We start from the raw sequence: 11,332 nt of genomic DNA on the forward strand, positions 1-11,332 counted from the left end.
CGCTGGGGCGAGAGGGCACGGGCGGAGGGTCAGGCTTCCCTGGCCCCCGCAGCCTCCGGGCCGCGCTCAGCGACTGTGCGGGGACGGGGCGCTCCACCCTGATCTGGGCTCCGTGCTCGTCCACGTGAGGTGTCGTGGTGACCGGACCTGCGGGGCCGTGACCTGTCCCCGCGGGGTGCCAGCCCCCGTCCTGCCGGCCGCCGCCGCCGCCGCGCTGACCGCTCGGGTCCGCGGCCGTGCCCGGCTGCTTTCCTGCCCACGCCACACCTTGTGTCCCCCGGCTCGCCCCCTGCTGTCCCCCCGCTGTCTCCCGGCTCCCCCCCCGCTCTCCGCTGTCCCCCCACTGTCTCCCGGCCACCCCCCCAGTGTCCCCCCGCTGTCCCCCGGCTCCCCCCCCGCTCTCCGCTGTCCCCCCACTGTCTCCCGGCCACCCCCCCAGTGTCCCCCCGCTGTCCCCCGGCTCCCCCCCCGCTCTCCGCTGTCCCCCCACTGTCTCCCGGCCACCCCCCCAGTGTCCCCCCGCTGTCCCCCGGCTCCCCCCCCCGCTCTCCGCTGTCCCCCCACTGTCTCCCGGCCACCCCCCCAGTGTCCCCCCGCTGTCCCCCGGCTCCCCCCCGCTCTCCGCTGTCCCCCCACTGTCTCCCGGCCACCCCCCCAGTGTCCCCCCGCTGTCCCCCGGCTCCCCCCCCGCTCTCCGCTGTCCCCCCACTGTCTCCCGGCCACCCCCCCAGTGTCCCCCCGCTGTCCCCCGGCTCCCCCCCCGCTCTCCGCTGTCCCCCCACTGTCTCCCGGCCACCCCCCCGGTGTCCCCCCGCTGTCCCCCGGCTCCCCCCCCGCTCTCCGCTGTCCCCCCACTGTCTCCCGGCCACCCCCCCAGTGTCCCCCCGCTGTCCCCCGGCTCCCCCCCCCGCTCTCCGCTGTCCCCCCACTGTCTCCCGGCCACCCCCCCAGTGTCCCCCCGCTGTCCCCCGGCTCCCCCCCCGCTCTCCGCTGTCCCCCCACTGTCTCCCGGCCACCCCCCCAGTGTCCCCCCGCTGTCCCCCGGCTCCCCCCCCGCTCTCCGCTGTCCCCCCACTGTCTCCCGGCCACCCCCCCAGTGTCCCCCCGCTGTCCCCCGGCTCCCCCCCCCGCTCTCCGCTGTCCCCCCACTGTCTCCCGGCCACCCCCCCAGTGTCCCCCCGCTGTCCCCCGGCTCCCCCCCCGCTCTCCGCTGTCCCCCCACTGTCTCCCGGCCACCCCCCCAGTGTCCCCCCGCTGTCCCCCGGCTCCCCCCCCGCTCTCCGCTGTCCCCCCACTGTCTCCCGGCCACCCCCCCCGGTGTCCCCCCGCTGTCCCCCGGCTCCCCCCCCGCTCTCCGCTGTCCCCCCACTGTCTCCCGGCCACCCCCCCAGTGTCCCCCCGCTGTCCCCCGGCTCCCCCCCCCCGCTCTCCGCTGTCCCCCCACTGTCTCCCGGCCACCCCCCCAGTGTCCCCCCGCTGTCCCCCGGCTCCCCCCCCGCTCTCCGCTGTCCCCCCACTGTCTCCCGGCCACCCCCCCAGTGTCCCCCCGCTGTCCCCCGGCTCCCCCCCCCGCTCTCCGCTGTCCCCCCACTGTCTCCCGGCCACCCCCCCAGTGTCCCCCCGCTGTCCCCCGGCTCCCCCCCCCGCTCTCCGCTGTCCCCCCACTGTCTCCCGGCCACCCCCCAGTGTCCCCCCGCTGTCCCCCGGCTGCCCCCCCCCCGCTCTCCGCTGTCCCCCCACCCCCACCCCCGGTGTCCCCCCGCAGTCCCCCGGCTCCCCCCCCCCCGCTCTCCGCTGTCCCCCCACCCCCCCCGGTGTCCCCCCGCAGTCCCCCGGCTCCCCCCCACCGCTCTCCGCTGTCCCCCCACTGTCTCCCGGCCACCCCCCCCCGGTGTCCCCCCGCTGTCCCCCGGCTCCCCCCCCCACTCTCCGCTCTCCGCTGTCCCCCCACTGTCTCCCGGCCACCCCCCCAGTGTCCCCCCGCTGTCCCCCGGCTCGCCTCCCTGCTATCTGCCCGTCCCCCCTCTATCTGCCTCCCCCCCGCTGTCCCCCCACTGTCTCCCGGCCATCACCCCCCCCCCCCCCGTGTACCCTGGCTGGCCTCCCTGCTATCTGCCCATCCCCGGCCCCCCTCTATCTGCCCCCCCCGCTGTCCCCCCACTGTCTCCCGGCCATCTCCCCGCCCCCGTGTACCCTGGCTCGCCTCCCTGCTATCTGCCCGTCCCCGGCCCCCCCTCTACCTGCCCCCCCCCCGCTGTCCCCCCACTGTCTCCCGGCCACCCCGTGTCCCCCGCTGTCCTCCCTGCTGCCCCCCGTTGTACCACTGGCCATCCTCCCGCTACCCCCATTGCTGTTCCCCAGTTGGATGTCAGCTGACCCAACAGGGAGGGAAGCTGGAGGAAGCAGCAGCTTAGGGCTGAGAGCACACACCAGGGCCCCCCCCCGCCCCCGCACTGCAGGATGGGTGGGTGTCGTGTCCAGGGGACCCCTGGAACCAAGCGGGACCGTCAGGAATCGGAAGAGCAAACTACACAGGGAGTGCAGGGGCAGGAAACACCGACTACAGCAGGAGTAGACCGCACAGGAGGCGGTGGAGAAACCCTGCAAAACCAGAAGCCAGTTGGTTGGAAAGGCGGACAAATGACCAGACTTTGAGTGGATTGACCAGGTGAAAGGGAGGGAAACTTTGGTGATGTCAGGAATGATTTACAGAAATAAAGATGATGATGAGGGAATAAGGTGGACAACTGCATACCAACAGATTAGGTGATTTAAGTGAAATGGATAAATTCCTGGAAAAACAAAAATACAGAAATTGAGGAAGAAACAAAACATGAGTAGGCCTGTAACAGGCAAATAGAAGGAGCCTCACTTTCTCCAAATATTACTCCAAGGAGCCTTCCAGAGCACAAGTTCTTTGTCCCTGGTCCCCACCGATGACCCTCCAGTAGTCTCTGGAAGCTTCCTTCCAGCCCTGAGTCCTCCGGCATGGCCAGGTGTTGAGGGAGGCCATGGAGGGAGTGTGGTGGCTGTTTTCCTCTGGTTGCCTGAGCAGCAGGTGTGCCGCCCTAAGACAAGTGCCGTTTTTCTGGAATTAACACCGGGTAGCCGCGTGCCAAGAGTATTTCCTATTCACAGGATTTTGCTTTTATTTTTTTTTAAATTTTTATTTATTTATTATAGTCAGAGAGAGAGAGAGAGGCAGAGACACAGGCAGAGGGAGAAGCAGGCTCCATGCACCGGGAGCCCGACGTGGGATTCGATCCCGGGTCTCCAGGATCGCGCCCTGGGCCAAAGGCAGGCGCCAAACCGCTGCGCCACCCAGGGATCCCTATTCACAGGATTTTGATCCTGACCTTAGAGCAACACGTTTTCCTTATCATGGTGACGAGGGGCTGCTGGCTCTTCCCAACCCTAGTCTGCAGGAGAAGAGCCCCTCGCAAGCTCCACTTTAGCTCCCTGGTGGCAGTGCCACCTTCATGGTGTTCTGATTCCCGAATCCTCTTCTGATGAGAGGAGGTGACCCTTGAACCCCTCACCATCCTCAGGCCACTCCAGCTGTCATGGGAACCTGCTTTTTCAGGCTCTGGCTGGTGCACCTTCTCCAGCCCATCCCCTCTCCCAGTCTCACCCCAAACAGCCCCAGAAGCCTCAGGAGGTTCCAAAGAGTCTTCTGCACTCCTGCGGCTTGTGTCCCAGGGGGACCCTCAGGATTCACTCTTCCCCCTCGCTCCCTCCCATGTGGTCTGCAGGCCTGGTGCCCTCTGTGGACTTCTCAGAGGCACCACGTGCAGCCCGTATGGGCTGTCCTGGGAGCTCGCTAGCACCAAATGTGGATGCCTGCAGCCCCAACAGCCCAGTCTACCTTGTGTGGGCATGTGGGGGAGGGGCTGGTGGCCTCCAGTCCACCAAGAACTGAAGGGGGGGGTGGCGGTAGGGAGTGTGGCTCAGTCCGTGTCTGCTTTCAAGCCTGTTGAAGGAAGACTTCCCATGTAGGCCCTTGTTGCTCCAGGAAGCTTGTCTCCCAGGCCTGGCCTCACCCCTAGGATGTGCGGCCCCCCCGGGGGACGAGAGGCAGGCATCCCAAGAGAGCCAGCCTGCATTCCGGCTTCTCTGTTTCCATCCTCCCCCTCCCCCACCCGAGTGTCTTCACTGGGGTTTCTCCACCCTTGCCCTAAGCTCAGGCTTCCCGATTCATTAGCTGTCTCAGGGACCCGAGGGGCCACAGAGGGCGGTTTGCTGAGGACCAGCTCCACCCCCTGGGATTTTCTGTTTTTCAGCCCGCTTAGTGTCCAGAGCAGTCTGGTGTTTGCAGTTGGCCATGTCCCCCAAGCTCTTGGGGCAGGAGCAGGGGCTGCTCTCTACCTGCGTCATCCTTCCTGGGGAGGACCGGGAACAGGATCGTGGCAGAAGGGGAACGGGCATCCCCCACAAGGACCCCGGATGGGGGCTCTGGGGAATCCCGTGATGGAGTCCTGTATGGCAAGAAGGGAGCAGGGCTAGGATGCTTAAGATCCCTGACTTAGTTGGTTTTGGAGTGGCCCGAGCTTACTTGCTGGGTGGGAGAGCCACCCTTGCAGGCAGTGGGTAGTTACCACACACCTTTGGGCAAATGTGCTCAGGCAGTGCTGGCTGCTGAGGGGTGGGGGTGGGGGTGAGGGGCCTGCAGAGAAAGCCCCGGCCCCAGGGCATCCCTACGGATGGCAGTGGTTGTTGAAGTGTCTGAGCTACAACCAGCAGTGCATCACTTGCTGGGCAGGTTAGTGAGATGAGGAGTCACAGCTGCCCCCAGAAGGGAGGCGGAGAGGTGCGTGCAGATCCGGTGGGTTCCCTGGGAGCATGTCCCCCAGGAGTGGTCGTGTCCCCCCCCCCCCCCCCCCCCCCCCCCCGAGCATGCCAGATGGGAGCTGCCAGGGTGCAGGGGTGAGCCGCCAGTAGGTGGGGGTGCAGGGCTGGCATGTGGGCTCCAGGGACAGCGGGGTGGCCTAGCAGGCGCCGAGGAAGGGGGTGCAGGCAGAGAAGGGGGCGCCGGCAGGGCAGCCAGTGGTGGCACAGGCCGAGGAGAGTTCACAAGAAACCAGGCCAGGTGTGGCGGTGGGGGGAGTGGGATGGGGCCTGAGCAGGGTTTGCAGAGGGAGGCGGGGTTAATGGGCAGTGTGGGGGGGGGGGCGGGGGGGCAAGCACAGGTGAGCCTCACAGATTCGTTTGTACCCAGGGGTAAGCTTTAACAGCCTTTAGTGGGATCTCTCTTCCTCTGTTCACTCCTCCCATTAAAAATTATCTAAATTAAGCAGACAAATCTTGTGTTTAACCCTAAAACCAGCCCATCAGCCAACCTGCAATCTCCAGCATTACCAGTGCTGTTAGGACTGCCTGCGCTCTCCATTGTCCTCCCACCCCCTTAATCCCCTCAACTTGGCATGTGCTCTGCTGCCTCCATGGGGGCTTTGCTGCATGCATGTGGAGGGATGCTCAAAGTACTGTGTGGCTATGCTTGCTTTTGAGGTTTATAAAAGCGCATCACACATATATGGGGAGTTTGTGGTCTCTGAATGGCCTTTTCATTCATCGCTATGTATCTAGAATTCATATTTCTTTATGGGTTTATTGTTCATTATGACTTCTATTTAATAGCTCATGTGGGAAGCTGACAAGATGTATTTAACCTTCTCTTGCAGATGGACCTTTGGGTGGTTTGGGATTCTTTTTTTTTTTTTTTTTTTTGGTTTGGGATTCTTACGAAAAGTGCTGCACGTGTCCTGGTGCCCCTGAGCTAGAGTCTGAGGGTGGAGCTGCTCTGTCCCAGGGTCAGCAAGTGCGGGTTTACTGGGCAACACCAAACCACTTTCCCACAGGGCTGTCTCACTTTGTACTTCCACTGCACCCTGGGTGGCTCTGCAGGTCTGGGTGAAGATCTGTGGTCTCCCAATGGCCATCTGCCCAAATCATTGTTCCTATTGTTTTCTTGCCCTTCATGCTTTATCTTCTCTGACTTAACCTGTTCATGTTGATGGCTCATTTTTCTATTGGGTTGTCTTCTTATTGATTTGTAGAAGCTCCTCATGGCTTCTGATTACCTTTGTTTATATGTTACCCACATCATCTATCAATTTTTGCCTTGTCCTTTTCATTATCTGTATGAAATCTTTTGATGAACAGAAGTTCTTCATTTTAGGAATGCATTGCCTAATCTGGGATTATAAAGATAGCTTCCTTTTTTTTACTTCTTAAAATCTGTAAATCTTTGCCTTTCACAGCTAAGACTTTAAATAATACGAAATGGATGTTTTGTATATGGTGCAAGGCAGTGATCAGATGTCTTTCCCACGGGGGTAGCCAGTTCCAGCCCTGTGTATAGAAGAGCTTATCCTGTTTTCATTGATCTGTGATGCCTCTCTGGAATTCAGTAAGTCTCTAGAGATGCACGAGCCTATTTTGGACTTTCTGTTCTGCTCTATCCTTGAACTTCTATAGCTTCACAATAAGTCATGGTATCTGGGAAGTTTCTTCACATGTTTTGTGGATATTTTGGCCTTTGTTTTTTCATAAATTTTAAAATTAGTGTGTCAGTTTTATTGATAAAACTTGTTAGAGTTTTGATCTGACCTGTTTGGAGTCTGTAAATCAATTAGGGGAGAAGTGACATTTTTGTGACTTGGATTGTCTCGTCCATAAACTCAGTATATCAGTCTGTTTATTTAGGTTCTCTTTAATGTCTGCTAATAAGATTTTAATGATTTTCTCCATTTAGGACTTGCACATTTTTTTGTTAGATCTATTCCTAGTTTATTTTTTTGCTGACACTTCTGTTTTTACATGAAACTTAAAAAAAAAAGAAAACACTCCAACCTTTTCTGGTTGATTGTTGCTGGCATATAAAAATGCAATAGATTTTTGTGAGCTGATGTTAAACTTGTTAATCTTTCAAAAAGTTTTTTATGTTAAATTCATTAATTTAGGTGAATTCATTAATTTAATGAATTCATTCATTCATTTAATTTCCTTTTTGAGGAAAACTTCAATGACATAAATGTCCTTTCAAGCATTACTTCTGCTTCATTTCACATTTTGATATGCAATCTTCCTACTGTCAATCATGCAGTTATTCTTTTGTATTCACCATGATTTTTTTTAAAGATTTTATTTATTTATTCATGAGAGACACAGAGAGAGAGAGAGGCAGAGACACAGGGAGAGGGAGAAGCAGGCTCCATGCAGGAAGCCCGACGTGGGACTCAATTCTGGGACCCTGGGATCATGACATGAGCCAAAGGCAGACATTCAACTGCTGAGCCCTGTAGGCATCCCCACCATGATCTTTTTCTTTGACAAATCAGTTATTGAGAAGTGTATTTAAAAATGTCCACATGCATGGGGATTTTTCTCCCATCTTTTTATGGTTGATTTCTAAATTAATAGCATTATAGTCAGATAACATAATCTGAATGATATAATTTTTTTTGAAATTTAATGCAATTGGCATAATTCCAGCATCAGGTTAATATGTGCTTCAAAAGAATGTGTATTTTTCCCGTATTTGATTCAGGATTCTAGATCTACCCAATCAATAAAGCTAACGTGTCATTCAAATCTTCTAAGTTTACATATTTTTTTGTTTGACCAAGCAATGGTTGAGAGAGAAGTTGAAATCTCTTCTATGGTTGTGAATTTGCCAATCTCTCCCTGTAGCTTTATTAACTGTGTGTGTGTGCATGTGTGTGTTTGTGTATGTGTGTACATGTTTGTGTGCAGGTTGGTGTATGTGTGCACGCATTTGTGTGTGTGTGTGTGTGGAGGGGGAGAGGCTGTTATTAAAAGAATACAAATTTAGAATTTTTATATCCTTCATCAATTGAACCTTTTTCGTTGTGTGGAGCCCTCTCTCTGTACCCTGAACAATGCTTATCCCTTAAAATGTTTTTGTCTGAAGTAACATGACTATCATAACTTTCTTTTAATAAATATTTGCCTGGTATATTCTTCATTTTTACTTTTAATGTTTGTGTACCTTACATTTAGATATTTATGCTATAAACAACATGTAGCTAGACTTCTATGGTTTATTCTCACACTATCAGCTGCAAGTCCAAGATGTTCATATTTACCTCATGTTTCTTTTTTTTTTAAGATTTTATTTATTTATTCATGACAGACACACACACAGAGAGGCAGAGACATAGGCAGAGGGAGAGGGAGAAGCAGACTCCCCTCAGGGAGCCTCATGTGGGACTAATCCTGAACTCCAGGGTAACGCCCTGAGCTGAAAGCAGAGCTTAACCGCTGAGCCATCCAGGCGTCCCTTAACCTCATGTTTCTAGGGGTATATTTTCCCCTTTATTATCTCTTCTCCCCCTTTGGTGATATATTTGGTATATTGACATCTGCTTTTCTGTTTATTTTATTTTTTCTTACTCTATTTTTATGCTTTTGCTTATCACCATTGAAATTCCTAACTTAATGTAAAGTTAATATTGCAATTTCTTTGCAAACAATATATAGATCTTAAAGGACTTATTATTATAGATCTTAAAGGACCTTGGCACTTCTCTAGACTTACATGCTGAAATTGTCCAGTATTTTGGTTCTGCATTTTTACATCCCCAAATTAGGTACTCTTACTATTTGTTGACAATGTTTGCTTTTATTTGATGTATATTTATCAGTTTATTTGCTCACCATTTTTTCTTATATTTCGTCTTCCTTTTTTTTAAGTAACAACTAATTTTTAGGAAGAGAAACATTCCAATGAGAAGAAACTTTCTGTTGAAATAAGGGCTAGCTATCATATATCTAAAATGTTCGTGTAACATCACTTACTTATGACACGTGGACATACATGCGCCCCATCAGCAGCCTGCTCATGCATCGGTGCTCACTCTCTTGGAGGTTCCAAGGTTACGGCGGAGGGAAACTGTTTATCTGAGAACGTCTTATTTTGCTCTTGTTGAGGAAGGCTAGCATTGGCCAACGTAGAGCCATCAGGCAGCAGAGATCTGTCTTGTTAGAAGACGTTTCCCGTTGGATTCTGGTTTCCCTGCTTTGTTGAAGGCCTGTCAGTCTGGTCCTTGTGACTTTGTTGGTGACCTGTCTTCTCTTTGCTGTTGATGTTCTCTCATTTCATTGCCATCAGTGTAGGGGTGAGTTTCTTTTCCTGTATTCTGTTTAGGATGTATTTTAGATTCATGACTTTCATTAGTTCTTGAAGTTCTAACGAATTATGTCTTTAAATACTTCTTCCCTTCTAGTTGTATGGAAATCTGAATGGATCAGTATTTGTTAAACCTTCTTGTGCTGTAACATCTGTTCAATCTTTGTTACATTTTCCTTCTTCCCATGTCTCTGTTCAGCACTAGGTGCATTTTTTTCTGATGTGCCTCCAGTTTATTAGCCTCCCTTTGTCCGTGTGTAATCTGCTGTCTAACTCATCTTTTGAGGCTTCAAAAATCATAGTCTTCACTAATGAAAGCTGTATTTGGATATTTTTCAAATATGTATGTTCATTTATTGTCTGTTTTTACTTGCTCATTTATTTTGGTAATTCTTTCTTTTTCCCTTAATACTTTACACCTAATTTTTAAGATTCTGAGTCTGATCCTTTAAATAATTGATATGATTGTGGGTTTGTCTGTTTTGTTTGTTATTCCTACTGACTCAGTTCATGTACATGGTTTCCTCTCCCGGTTGGTGCTGTTTGTGAGCTTGTGTTCAGTTGACAGTCATCTGTGGGAACATGGTGACCACTATGGCCAGAGCCAGAGGGCCTGCGGTGGGTACTTCCACATCCTTGCGGGCAGGGGTCTGGAGTCACCTGTGCTGCTGACCCTCCCCACCTCCACAACCCCAAGCCATCCTGATTCCGGCAGGTTCCCTGAGGGCACCCCACTCTTTGTATTTTCCCACTCTCCTTCCCTGCCCTGGATCCAGTTCAGGAGGGTCTCCCTGGCTTGGGAATCTTCAGGATGCCCCTGCTACTTTTAAACCCAGTTCTGGCATGAAAATCAAGTCCTAGAATCTAATTGTTTTGTAGTGTGAGGGCCCTTCATAGTGTCTCCATGGCCCTCCTGCCTGGAGTAGAAGTCTCCTTTCTGATTTTTCTTTATTTGTATTTAACTGGATCAGAGAGACCAACAGGGAACTCCCTCGCCTATTTTTTGGCCTGTTTTCCCAGATGCAGCACTGGCCCAGGAGGAGCTGTCAGCTCCCAGTCCCTTCTATTTGAATGAAGGGCTGAGTGAAAGGTGGAGACAGGAATGCGCCCGCGTGGGAAGGAGAGACACTGTCACAGAAGAGTTTTCAGCCACTCGGAGACTGGGGCTCTGGGAGGTAAGGAGCCTGTGGACAGATGAGGCACCTGGGTATGGGATGATCCTGTGTGATGGGTTAACTTGACGACACTTGCGCTTCACCACATAAGATACAAGCCAGTTAGACGTGCCCTTATCCACCGCGTGGGCCCTGGGACCATCCGGGCCTCCAGCTGCACCCGGACACTCCCCTGGGCTTGGCTGCCCAGCACTGCCACTAGAATGGCTCTTCCAGAAGAGAGGACAATGAAAACAGATGCATTTTGGCTAAAAGGAACATGCTACCTTTATGTTTTGTGTTTTTTTGTTGTTGTTGTTTCTTTTTTAAGGGAACCACTAGTACACACTGTGTGAATTGTGGAAGGGGACAGACAGCCGGGAGATGGGAAATGGCCCTGGTGGCCCCTGGGAGAAGGCAGGTGCTGCTGGTGAAAGCGGCTGGTATGTGCATGCCAGTCTGGGCAGGGGCTAGCACACCTGCCTTTCGACTGTCAATCATAGACCCACAAGCTGACGGGAAGGGAGCGTCGTCAGCATCAGGACCCACGCTCAGGGCCTGTGGAAGTCCAGACTGCATCAGGCAGCTCCTTTCTGGGAGCGACCAGGTAACTGCGGCAGCAAATAGGCCCCGACGCTTCCTGCTCTTTGTCCTTGTTGTTCATGCTTCCCAGCAGAGGGAGATGCTGTAAAGTCTGGGGTTAGTTCCGCAGGAGCATCTATGGATTATGATCTGGTGACAGCCCAGGGGATGAGAGGGCCTGGTTGGTCTCAGATTCCCCCCAGGTGTGTTCCTCACGGCAGGGAGATGTAGCTCTGGGGGCTTGCACTGCCCCTATGGCTTAGGCTTAACTTTTAAAATTATTATTTCAAGTCAGGTGTGAATAAAACATACTTTAGAATGAATCTGATTCTCCAAGCCCCAAGTTTTCATTTGAAACCCTGCTTTATCAGGTTCAGATCTGGGTAGTAAGCCTTTCTCCTAGGCCAAGAGCCTGCAGGCAGCTTCAGTATTCCCAGTTCCGCGGTGG

At 53.6% G+C, this 11,332-nt stretch overlaps 1 long non-coding RNA gene across 1 annotated transcript; it reads left to right on the forward strand.

Moving 5' to 3' along the window:
* The first annotated feature begins 2,279 nt into the window (after positions 1–2,279).
* LOC129514438 (uncharacterized) lies at positions 2,280–11,032 on the forward strand. The gene is made up of 3 exons (XR_008665442.1): positions 2,280–2,668; positions 10,169–10,323; positions 10,634–11,032. It is a non-coding gene; the product is annotated as an uncharacterized LOC129514438 (long non-coding RNA).
* Positions 11,033–11,332: the final 300 nt, after the last annotated feature.

Source organism: Nyctereutes procyonoides, unplaced genomic scaffold (genome assembly GCF_905146905.1).
Source record: "Nyctereutes procyonoides isolate TBG_1078 unplaced genomic scaffold, NYPRO_anot_genome, whole genome shotgun sequence".
NCBI lineage: Eukaryota > Metazoa > Chordata > Mammalia > Carnivora > Canidae > Nyctereutes > Nyctereutes procyonoides.